This window comes from Microtus ochrogaster, chromosome 2 (assembly GCF_000317375.1).
Source record: "Microtus ochrogaster isolate Prairie Vole_2 chromosome 2, MicOch1.0, whole genome shotgun sequence".
NCBI classification, from domain to species: domain Eukaryota; kingdom Metazoa; phylum Chordata; class Mammalia; order Rodentia; family Cricetidae; genus Microtus; species Microtus ochrogaster.
This window is the reverse complement of record NC_022010.1, coordinates 27,633,074-27,645,620: the sequence shown is the minus strand read 5'-3', so window position 1 is coordinate 27,645,620 and position 12,547 is coordinate 27,633,074. Positions and strand designations below refer to the sequence as shown.

General features: G+C 45.1%; 1 protein-coding gene across 2 annotated transcripts in view; it reads left to right on the top strand.

Moving 5' to 3' along the window:
* Wasf3 (WAS protein family member 3) overlaps positions 1-12,547 on the top strand; it is a 91,130-nt gene that overhangs the window by 32,849 nt on the left and 45,734 nt on the right. For both annotated transcript variants that reach the window (XM_005344691.2, XM_005344690.2), the window contains exon 2: positions 11,994-12,081. The gene's annotated coding sequence lies outside the window, so the exon portion shown is untranslated. The remainder of the gene's footprint in view (positions 1-11,993; positions 12,082-12,547) is intronic.

Genomic DNA, 12,547 nt, shown 5'->3' with positions numbered 1-12,547 from the left:
CATCCTGGTGAAGCAGCTGAGTGTGGCAGTTGTGCTCTTCTGCTGCCTTCTCTCTCTGCTGACAGCTTCCACACTGTGCTGCGCACCACAGAGGAGTGATAGCTGCCATTCATGAAATGTCCTCTCTATCTTCACACTCTAAAAGGGGGCAATTGAGGATCTGTCAATAGTATCTTCACCAGTGCCCAGAGTTTTGGGAGGTTGATCTACAGATGGAGTTCAGATCTCTGCAGACCTCTTTTCCCCTCCCCCATCCCCATCCCTTTCTTTTTACCATAGGATTGGGAGTCACAGAAAATGTTCCAGGCAAGGATGCTGTAATGGGATGAGTACTGCCACTTGACTAATCAGAGGTGGGGTTTAATGTTAGAGATACTCTCGTGTTGGTGAATTGCTGTGCGGGCTATTTCTCTCATTGGTGTGACAGTAGTGCCTAATCTAAGCAAGTAAGGATGTATGGGTTCATGCTGGCTTATAGATCGAAGTCATGCAATCCATCATGGTGAGAAGGCATGACAGAGGGAGCTGGTCACATGGCACCCACACCCAGGATGTAGATAGATGGATACCGGTGCTCAGATCACTTTCTCCTTTTCATTCAGTCTGAGATCCCAGTGCATGGGATGGGTCTTCATGCCTCAATTAACATAATCTAGACGTTTCCTCACAGACACACCCAGAGATCCAGGTGATTCTGGATACTGAGCTGACAACGTTAACCATCAAAAATCTACCTTCATGTCGATTTGACATTAACACACATCATTGTTAAACCACAGCCTTATTTTCTCTCCCACAGCTGACAGTCCCCGTAGACCTGTGGTCGTCTTCTAATTCATAATGCAAAATGCATGCAGTCCAACTTCAAAGTCCCCATGATCTTTAACAGTCCCAACACTGTTAAAAGGTAGGTACAGAGTATCTTCAGAGACTAAGGCAGTCTTTTATCTGTGAATCCCTACAACATTAAAAAAAAGCCAGCTAAATGTTTCCAACATGCAATGGTATCAAGTAAACATCACCATTGCCAAAAGGAAGACTGGGATAATCAGACCAAAGCAAGACTGCAACCCAGCAGGGAAACACCAAACCTGCAGCTCCATGTCTGGCATATGGGGCTAATGATGGAATCACCTGGGCTCTGAAGGGCTTAGGTAGCTGTCTGCAGCACACATAGCTTCTCTCTTGGGCTAATTCCACTCCAAGTCTTTCGCTTTCCTCAGCAGATGTCTCATGGTTTTAGCATCTCTAATATTTTGAGGTCTCCACTACAACACCCACTTCACCCTCACAGCTTTCTGTCATTGCCTCTCGGAGCCTCCTTACAGCAGGTCTGACCCCACCACACATGGCCTAGCCTCAGTGCCTCCGTGGAACCTTTTTCATCAGACTCCACGTCCTCCTTACTCATGCTTAGTTCATGATCGCAAAAGAAGCCAAGTTCTGCTGCTAATTTGGGATGGGAAACACTTCCCTAGGTGATGGTTTTCAAACAGGGAATCCCTTGGGTGGGCCTTCCCTTTCAGATTAATTTGCATATTCAGTAGATGGACCCTTCAGTGGGTAGGGTCTTGCCTCTCGGGCCCCTCTTGTGTTGTCCTAGTGTGGAGCATGTGGTTTCTCTTTAGTGGCTTTGCTTTCTTTAGCCATCACAGCTACCTTCAAGCCCGCTTTATCTGCAAGGCTGAACCTGCTCACACTTTCCTGCACGAACTGCATATCTTCATCCTTTTTTCCGCTTTACTTTTTGCTCACTGTAGACCTGGATGATGCCAGTAGCCTAAATGCCATCCCGTGCCAACAAATTAGCCCATTACTTTTGAATTCAACATTGATGTAGCCGTTCTTTGCCGGAATGCAATGTGAATGACTTCTAGATGAGTTTCTGGTAGAGTCCCTGTTCCTTTCCGAAACTCATGAGCCGGACCCTCAACTGTCCTTATTTTTCTCAGCATTCTGGTCTTCCGAGCTCCCACCAGAATGATCCAGTGAGTTCTGTTTATGACATCCAAGGGCTTATTTAGCTTGAAGTTCCAGACTTTTCCACATTCCTCTAGCAAACCAGCTCCAAAGGCTCATGGACCACAACAAAGATGCCATGTTTAGGTTCCAGTTTTCTTTGTTATTCACTCTCCTGTTGCTATGGTCACAGTGTCTGATAACAGTGGCTCTTTAGCTCTCTGATACTTTATATGGGTCAGACCAGAGGCTTGGGAGAGTGGGGTGGAGCTGTGTTGTAAAGCAGCCCAGCTGTGTTTGTCAATTGTGTTTGAACATAGTCTTCTGTGGGTAGAAGTGTATAGACCTATTTGTTACAATAACCATGACCATACTTTATTCTCAGGTAATTTATACACAAAATCTTTGTATCAGATTTATTATTACAGCTAGCTGTGAAATATAGTTTGATTCTAGAATGGTAAAAATTTTCATGGTAATAATGGGAAAAAAATCTTCCTGTAATGTTCCTCGGGTTTCTTTGCTTTCATTTAATAAGGTGCAAGTTGCCCAAGTATTTTTGCTCACTTATGTAATAATTCTCATTATTTTCCATTGTCAAAACTAGAGTAATTCCATGATCAGGCTAAGACTTAACTTTCAGTGTTGGGTAGTTGCTGGACAAGGTGTTTTAGGTCAGGGTCTCTGTTGCCTATTTAGAAGAGGGAGCAGGAAATAGAAAGAGGTCAGAGTTCAGGGGAGGTGGGAGTAGCGGTTAGGGCTGTTGTTACATTTTTTCTTTCTTTCTGCCAAAGAACTGTAGCATGCAGAGTTCCAGCTGTCAGCAAAAGTTAAAAAAAAAAAAAAGGAACAGAACAGCCCTTCTGCTGAGGGGAGGAAAGGCCAAGCTGTGGGGTTGGGGTGGCTAGTTCAGGAGGCTGATTCTGGCACCCGTGGAATATTGAGGAGTCAGTGTTAATTGCATTTGTTTATGTAGTGTGCAGTGCAACATCAGAGTGATAGAAGGCAGCTTGTGCTGAGCATCGCGTGGGTTCTGAGATTATTTGCAGTTATTGGGAGGGGTGGACCTTCTGGGTGAGGTGGTTCCAGAGCGTGCGGAGAAGAGAATGGGATGCAGAGTGGAAGGGGCGGGCTTTGTGGCTGGGTGTGTTCCATGTCCTCTTCATGTAGGATTCTTTTGTTTTTCTTCAGTGTGGGGAATTGAATTTAATGACCCAAGATACTAGGCACGTGCTCTGCTACTAAGCTATGTTCCAAATCCTTGATGTGTGACTTGTAAGAGTGCATTTTTCACTGCTTAGCTTGTGACGTAATTTATTGAATATATAAAAGTACTTCTTAGGCCTGGAGAAATGGCTCAGTGGTTAAGAGTGGCAGGCCGGCATGCTTCTAGAAGATCAGTATTTAGATCTCAGCACCATGTCAAGAGATTCACAGCTGCCCGGAACTCCAGCTCCGGGGGGATCTGGTGCCCACTTCTGGTCTCTACAGGTTAATACACACATGGTGGACATATTTATAGGTGAGCCCATACATATACACATAAATGCTTTAAAAGTCATTCTTACCTTGCTGGTGTCAGTGTTGTGGATTAAATAAGATAATTTATGTGAAAAGTCTTTTGTAAATGACCTCTGGATTTAGTTGTAAGTTGTTATTAATAAAAACAACTTGCCCTTTTCGATGGAGAGCTGGATGAATGATTGCTTTGTTTTAATTCATTCATCATATGTAAATAAGATTGTATTCTTGTAATCAGAGTTATTTAATGAAGGTCATGATTAGAAGTAGAGGGAGTAAGTCAGTACTGTCATGTCATTGTTTGTTTTGAGTCTTACCATGTAGCCCTGGTTGTCCTAGAGCTCACTTTGTACATAAACTCGGCTGGGTCCTTGAACTCACAGAGATCCACCTGCCTCTGTCTCCCACGTGCTGGGATTAAAGGTGCGCACTCCAACACACCTGGCTAGGAAACCATTTTTAAGTAAGATATATTGCAGAGATTTCAACAATAGATATGTAATTGATATTGAAAATTAATGTTTTTGTGTATCTGAAGTGTTGTGCATTTTGGGTATTAAAAGGCAGCGCATTTGAAGGATACACTGAAGAAAACTGAGCTGGGAAAACGCTAAGAGCAAGATGATGTGATGCTTCTCATTCTGCATTCTGTAGCGTGCTATTTTTAGCATCTCTTTGAATCAGTGATGAATTCTCATTTCAAGATTCAACCGTTAAAGGAGAGAAAAATATAAGCCAGTTTAGGCAAGAACGCTTTCCACTCGGCCCAGATCTTGTTCAGAGTTTACCATGTGACAGGGGCACTTCCTGGGAGCCACTGGTTTGCAGTCTTTGAAGGAGCAAGAGCAACGGGGAGAGAGAAAGCCAGAAGATCAGCCAAGGACATGCTGCTCCACTTCTACAAACTCTGCAATCTGGGGACTGCCTAATGAGGAAGCTGTATTCTATCTGTGAGGCTGGACAAAGGAGTCAATCAGGCATCCCGTGGCCCTACCGCCTTTCCTGTCCATGGGTCCTGTTGTTAGCAATTGGTGTCCACCCTCTGGACCCCGTCCCGTCTGCTGTCCCGTCCTGGCTGCTGCTCTCTCTCCTCAGTTCTTGGGCTGCCTCTGAGTACACTCAAGAGCACTGCTTCCCGGAGCCAGCTGGGACCAGTTCACATTGTCGGCCTGCGGTGGTGCTGTTCTCCAGCCTGACCACGTGCTTCTCGTCACCGACTTATTTCATCCTGAACAAATTATTCTTATTTTTATCTTTCGATGCTCATTCCAAAGAGGCTCATTAACTGTTCTGTGGCCGGGAAACAGCTGCTCCCCCGGCACGCATTCTCATGCTGAGTGCATGTGACTTTTGAAAGTGGTGACCACAGATTCGATTGGAGGTCACTGAGTCCAAGGCACAGTCAGCTTTCTCTTGCTCAAATAGGTCAGAAAAGATTATTATTATTATTATTATTATTATTTGCTTAGGCATTTAAGGAAACTCACTTATTTGTCAAATGATTGGGTATTGTGTTTGTGCTCAGTGTGAAATAGGGGAGGCAGGGGAGGTAAAGAGTGGATTGGGGTGAAAAGTCTGACAACTTTTAGGGCCATATCTGCCCACCAAGGGAGACTAGCATAAAAGAAATACTCGCCTGGCCTGTGTAGGTTGAAGCATTGTACAACTGGATAATCCATTTTTCCTTCGAAAACCAAGAGTATTTGCTATGAATATCTGGCCATCTTCAACCTCTACATTTTTTACTCTCCAGTGAATCAGTAATTTTAATATACCAATGAAGAGCTCAACAGATTTAATACCAGAACTTAGCTGCACCTTTCCAGAAGAGATCTCAGGGTTTAGTTTTGTGTGTGTGTTGGTTTTGTTCTAGGCTAACATTGATCGGAAGTTGCTGTAAAGTCCTTTCTGGGTGACAGCAGGGGTTGGGATCCGTGTGCGGTGACCCAGCTCTGCAGTCTTCGATCTGGGGTGGGGTGATTGCAGGTCAGACTGTGGCAGTGCTTGGTGGCCGGTGTTATGTGCTGAGGCTGGTTCTTCTATCATTAGGTCAGTTAGTGAGTCCCGCAGTGTCCTCTTCGAAGCTTGGGAAATGGCTTTGAAAGGCCTGCCCTTAGTCTCTTGGTGAGTAAGTGGAGGAAGCCCAGATGAGACTGGCTCCAGTGCCCACTGCACGGTGGCATCCTGTGCAGTGGGCGTAGAGAGGGGAGATGGGCATTGCCAGGGTGCCTGACGGTGCTCCTCAACAAGAGTCACTGCTGGCTGCTCACTGGTAAGAAAGGGATCGGAAATGCCGGTGCTGGCCTGCTAGGGCTGGGGTGACATGTGCTCACGAGAAGTACCTGAAGGCCACCTTGGAAAAGTAACTGGCACCCTGCATGTAAGACCTTGGATGCTATGCTCAAGAACGGACCCTCACTGTTTGGAGTGCTGCAGGGTCAAGGACCAGGGGCTGACAGTGTCGAGGAAGTGGATATTTATTGAGGGGACAAGCTGCTGTTGCAGCCTAGAAGGATGTGTGCCTTCCCAGTAGACCTTGTGTGCTGGCCATGGCTTTAGGGCAGGCATCTCTCCTGTGGCACCTTTAGGCCTGGGCTAGACCGCAGGAAGGTGGTGGAGCTGGAGATTCCAAGCACTGGTGTTAGGTTAGAGCAGGAAGTACTGGTTTGATGTTTCAAGGATGCAGACTTCCCCTCAGTAGTACCAAAGCTTTATTTCAGAACACGGTGCTTAGTCTCGGGGATTATAAATCCTTAACTCCCTCTGGGCCTCTGTAGTGTTCAAGTAGAAGTGGACAGGAGTTGGTGGAGGGGAGCCCTCACTAAGTAGGTGGTGAGTCTCTCAGGCTTCTTAACCTGTCGCTGCTGAAGTCAACTGTGAGAGGCCCTGTCTCCCTGGAGGCGCATGCGCACTATGTAATGTGTCAGGAGCAAGCAGCTTGATAGCGTGGTGTTCAGATGATTTCCACCCTTTATCTTTACATTCACTTTATACACTCTGCATCCAAATGATGGCATCTCTGCTCTGGTGTGTCACTCACTGTTCCCGGGTGCTCCTTACACATCCCGCCAACACTCTTCCAGCCTGGGATGCGGTGTCTTTCTAACAGGTAGTGGGAGGTGAAGACAATAAGTGTTTTCGTGTGCTGAGCAGATAGACGTGGATTCACTGGCAGAAATAAGGAATGAAGAGTGGATTGGTTGGTTACCTTAGCCTCCCTGTCCATCTACGCTCAGAACAGAGGGCTCTTACACAGCAGCCCATGTAATTGGACCTCTTCTGATTGACTGGTTAGTGTTTCTTTCTTCAGATTTGCCTTTTTTTTTTCCTTTTGGAAGTCAGTTCTTTTCAGGGTTCAGTTTGATGGTGTGGAGCCTAGCATGAATGACAACGTTCTTGTTAGGTCTGATCCACAGAGGCCTGCTGCAGTTCAATCCAAAACAACAGCCTTCCATGGTCTTCCTTTCAGGATTTTCGACCAGGCATGGTTAGCTTGGTCAAACACACATTCCAGTCCTGAGTTTCTGCAAAGTCATACTATGGCAGGAATTGATTTTCCTTCCATCATATCATATCATATCATATCATATCATATCATATCAGGCTTACAGCCATCCTCACTTCCTGTTCCCAGGACATCCTACACCCTCCACTAACCTCCATGGGCACCAGGCCCACTTGTGGTGTGCATACATACATGCAGGCAAAACATTTATGCACATAAGATAAAATAATCTGAAAAGAATTTTCAGACGCATAAACATTAGCTGGCAGTGTGATTTGCCACACTTAATACATGCCACCTGGTGTTTTTATTTGAACGTACTCCACTATCTCCTCCATTACCTGTTTTATATTTACCTGTGTCTTCCTAAATGTTTAGTAAAGACTTGTAATGGTAAGGACCTTTTCTTGTTACTCAACAGTGGCTCCCCTACCGTCTCTTAACAGTTCAGTTAGATGTTGTATTGAGTCGTGGGCCCAGGTAAACACGGTCCTGCTGTTCTGCTGTAAAAGGTGTCGGTGTGTAATGCAGTGAGACCTAAACTTCAGAGACCTCAGAGAAAACACAAAAGCTGCTCTTGGTGTGAGACATATGCTTCACAACCCCTCTTTCTGTCCCCCTTCCCCCTCCTCTCCTTCCTCCCCCTCCTCTCTTGTTCTCTCCTTCTGTCCTTCCTTTCCTGTGCTGAACTATATGCTCAGTCCCCTGTAATGTCATGTCTTACGACGTGTGCTTTTCCAACACTAATAGCATCCACATGCTTTATGGGATTGAGCAGGGTGTTGCAAACAGAAATTCATTCGTGAATAGTTGAGACCGCTGCTGGCTTGATCTGGTAGATGGAAATGGGGTCTAGTTAAGGGAGAGGAACAAGGAAATGAGGCAAGCGAGCAAACAGCCGCCCCAGGAGGAGCCGCATGCGAGTCGTGTGTATGTCAGTTTCTGATTGCTGTGAAGCTAGGATTGGGAGGCTTAAGAGCCATGTCATGGACCAAAATAGTCAACAGGTTTAATGCGATCAGATTAGGGCAATTGGGCAGATTAACAGTGAGCACTTTAGACACAGTCTGTTTTGACATGAAACATTTTCATGTCACAGAATTTCTTATTTCAAATTGACTTTAAATGCCGTGAGCAAGTGAAATCGGCAGACTGATTCCAGGGAAAACTTGATTATCATTGGCTTTGGAAGATGTCCCATAGAAGAGAGTTCCTGAGCATCATCTAGTAGTCTTTCATGTTGGGGGCTGAGAAATGGAAACAGAAGGTAATTTGTACTGCTGTTGATATAATGTTCTGAAGTGCATTTGAAGTTACCTGAACTCATGTTCGTTATCATAAAAGATGTCTGGTCCTCTCCCTTCTCTCCTCTCTTGCTTTTAGGAAAAGACTTGAAAGCAATAACCATAATAAAACTAGGTGGTTATTTATCCAAAGCTGTGACTCACTATGGCTCTGTGATGTACTCATTATAAGCGATTTTTATTTGGTAGCAACATTTTAACAGTTACTTGGAGACCACAAGAGTGCATTTTGATTCTGCCATGCTGAGGTCGTTAATCAGAGCCCAAATGGCCAAGGGTAGATCCATCTTTGATGGGATTTTGGAAGGGGGTGTGGCTCCCCAAAGACTACCCCTTTCATTACTGATTTGTTTGTTCTTGGAGTCAGTGAATACTTGAATGTGTGCATGTTACTCCTCACACTCTTTCTTAAATACTTGTGATAGGAGCTTCTATCCAACTATCTGAGTCAGAACCCTAGGGTGGCGCTGTTGGACAATGGCCAGTCACTTCAAATTATTGCTTATGTTAGCATTAATTAAAATTAAATAAAACTTTAAGTCTCTCTGTCATACTAGCTGGGTCTTTGGCCCCAGACCCAGTGCTCCAGGTAGCTGGAGGCTGTCTGATTGAACATTATTCTTTGGAGCATTTCCCTCATGGCAGGGATCTTAGGTGGGCAGGATACCTTAGGGTGTTCCTCAACTCCTGCGTGTGGGAGAAAGCTCAGCTTTCCCTTCCACTTCTGATCGTGACTGTCTCTCACTTCATTCCCTGCCAACGTCTCGTCTTCCTCATCTGAGTGCAGGGCTGTGTCACCAGTCATCCGCATTATGACTCAAAGTCAGTTTCTGAATCCATAGCCTGTCCACCGCCTCCTTCCAGGTGGTAGGCCTCTGCCCTGTGCTGTTTTGCACCATTGTAACCTTTGTAAAGTACCTGTTACCAGAAACCTCCCTTGCTCCTTCTGGTATACCGAGAAACACTTTGGTATGCAGGATGGGAACACACTTGCTGTGTGACATGTGACTGTGAATGTATCTGTTGAGAAGTATGGTGTGGAAGGGGATGAAAGAGCCAGGACTAGGGTAGAGATGGGTACCTGGAAGCTAGAAGTGGCATGAACACGTCAGTGCTCCTGACAGAGGAACATGACGGGCGGGAACTGGTGGGGAGCCGTCGTCTGCTCCTGGATGGTAGCCACACAGGGTTGCTGGGTTTAACCCTGAGCATGAGAAGAGCTGGAACCATGTGCCCCTGAGCTGGCAAGATTTCACCTCATTAAAAACTTGTTTTTAGAGCCTGGCAGTGGTGGCACACGCTTTTAATCCTAGCAGGAAGGCAGAGGCAGGTAGATCTCTGTGAGTTCAAGGCCAGCCTGGTCTACAAAGCAAGTTCCAGGACTGCCAGGGCTGTTAAACAGAGAAACCCTGTCTCAAAAAATCAAAGCGGGGGTGGGAGGTAGAGAGGAAAAAAAATTGTTTTTAGATTTACTCATTTTATTTCATGTGTATGACTATTTTGCCTGCACATACATGCCCAGTTCCCATGGAGATCTGAAGAGGGCATCAGATCCTCTGGAGCTGGAGTTACAGATGGCTGTGAGCTGCCAGATGGGTGCTGGAACTCAAACCCAGGTTCTGCAGAAGAGCAACCAGTGTTCTTAACCACTGAGCCAGATTTCACCTCTTGTTAGCTGTGCTGTGTTTCACATGTAATAGCTCTGACCACTAACTATCTAGTTAATTCTCAAATGTTAGCAGCTTTGCAGGGAAGAAAACTGCATGTATTTGTATCTGAAGAGAGACCACATGATCCAGTTAGTAATGGGTGCTCTGTCAGGTCCCGGTATGTCATCTGGGTGCTTGCTTGTCCATTGTGATCCAGTCACCTCTGACTCTTCAGTTCTTCACTGCAGTAGGGATTCTGCCTGCTCTGAAAACTAAGTTGGACCCATGTGTGATGTTGGTTCTAGGATTGGTCCTGTTTACGGTATTTACCAAATGTTAGCCCATAGGAAAAGTTATGATTTGATAGACTTCCCCACAAATCGGAGACTTCCTGGGTATAACTGATTATCCGGAAACCGTGACACTGGGTACTTTCCTTCCCCGAGGCACAGCCAGTTAGCTGTATCCATCTCTAAAGTGAGTTTAGGTATTGGTAGATTAGCTGCTTTTCTGTTGCTCTGGTAAAATACCATGGCTAGAACAACTGGTAGAAGAAGGAGTTTATTTTTGTTTACCAAACCCGAGGCATAGAGTCCCTGGTGGAGGAGAAGGCATGGTATGGTGCAGAAGCCAGAACCTGAGAGATTATATCTTGACCAAACATGGGAAGGAGGGAGAGAAAACAGGAAGTGTGTGTGTGTGTGTGTGTGTGTGTGTGTGTGTGGTCATAAACCCTCAAAGCTCACCTCAACAATGTGCTTCCTACAGCAGGCTTCTACTTCCTAAAGATACCATAACCTTACTGGGGACCAGCTGTTCAAACGTGTGCGTCAGGTGGGGGCAATGGCATTTCTAGTAGAGGAAAAAGGAGGCCTGGATAATCCAAAATCCAAGGATAATTTTCCGCATTTACAAGTAAATTGCTAACATACAGAAATTACTTAGGGCAAAAGGTCATCTTTTTAAGAAAGGGTTTATTTTCTTTTTAGTTTTATGTATACATGTGCGTTGCTGTGTATGTGTCCACGAGTGCTGTGGAGGTCAGAGGAGGGTGTCAGAGCCCCAGAGCTAGAGTCGCAGTTGGTCTGAGCTGCTTGCTGTACAGGGGCAGTAGGCAGGTGCTCCTAACCGCCCAGCCATCTCCCCGGTGATGTCACTTGTATTCTTCACAATCAATTGCAAGTACGTAGCTGACTTTTACAAGTGTTCTCAAAGGGCAGTGGCCATCTTCGCTGTGATGGCTCTCAAAGTCTTCTCAAAGTATAGCTGAGGCATGTTCAGATAGTTCTTTTGGAAGACTTGAAGTTGTTTTTTCTCTTTATCAGAACCTTTACCATTTCTGTTATCCCCTTGTGCCTGACCTGCCTTCCAGGTTTTCCTTCTGCCACTGGTGACTTCTAAGAGGGGTTTGGCAAGGTGCATCCCACTCATGGGCTGCCCTGCTCTCAGCGTCTCACACGAACTGATTTGCATCAGAATCCCCCATGCGTTCTTGTTCAGACTCTTTCGTGAGCAGTCGTTCCTCGATGGTTTTATGTGTTCGGTGTCTGTAAGGGCTGACTTGTCTTTTGTGTGTGTGTGTGTGTTTATCTCCATTTTTTTATCATTGAAATGTTTATAACATAATTATCAAGATTTAATTAAATGCAGATATTTTTGGGAAAAATGAACGGTCCTTACCTGAATGATCAATATCATTTGACTACTTCTGTAGAGATGATAGCAGTGCCTGAAAAGAACTCTTACTGTTGAATGAGCAAATCCAATCACTTAGCTGAAGGTGCTTAGAATACAATTGGTGGGGTTTTTGCCCTTTAACTCTTACTAACTATGAATCTTTGAAGTTACACCTAGAATTTCTTAAGGGATCTGGGCTAAATAAAACTTTATGTACTGTATTGCATCTTTGCTTGAGCTAACTAAAAAATTAGTAGTTCTGGGATTAGGGATCTTTTGGTGAAATAGTTGAGTTGTAAAATTTGGGTTTCAGGCTTAGGTGAAGACTTGAACATTTCAGCTACTGTTATTAATTATTTCCTTCATTTTCCCATTTAGTTCTGATCCTGCTCGCTGTCCCTGCTGATACCTGAGCCACGGCGGTGATGCTGCCAAGACCTCTGCAGCCCACAAGTCAACCTACATGGTAGGAGTGCCAGCCTTTTAGCTTCAAGGTCACTCAAGATCAGCAACAGCGTAATCTAGAAGTAATTGAAAACAGAATAGCATAAAAGATAACGATGGCTTAGTATTTACTAGCAGTGTAATTTAATATATTGATAATAACTCAAGGCCTTTGATTCTAATCAGTGTTTTGGGATGTTAAAAGAGAAAAACTATGACCGGATATATTAATTTCATTTTTGTGTGAAGCAAGTAATAAGGCTATCTGGTCTATTCTAGCTAGGCGATGGTGGCACATGCCTTTAGTCCCAGCACTTAGGAGGCAAAGGCAGGGGGAGCTCTGTGAGTTCAAGGCCAGTCTGTTCTACAGAGAGATAAGCTCCAAAGCTACACAGAGAAACCCTGTCTTGAAAAACCAACCAACCAACCAACCAACCAACCAACCAACCAACCAACCAACCAACTAACCAACCAACCAACCAACCAAA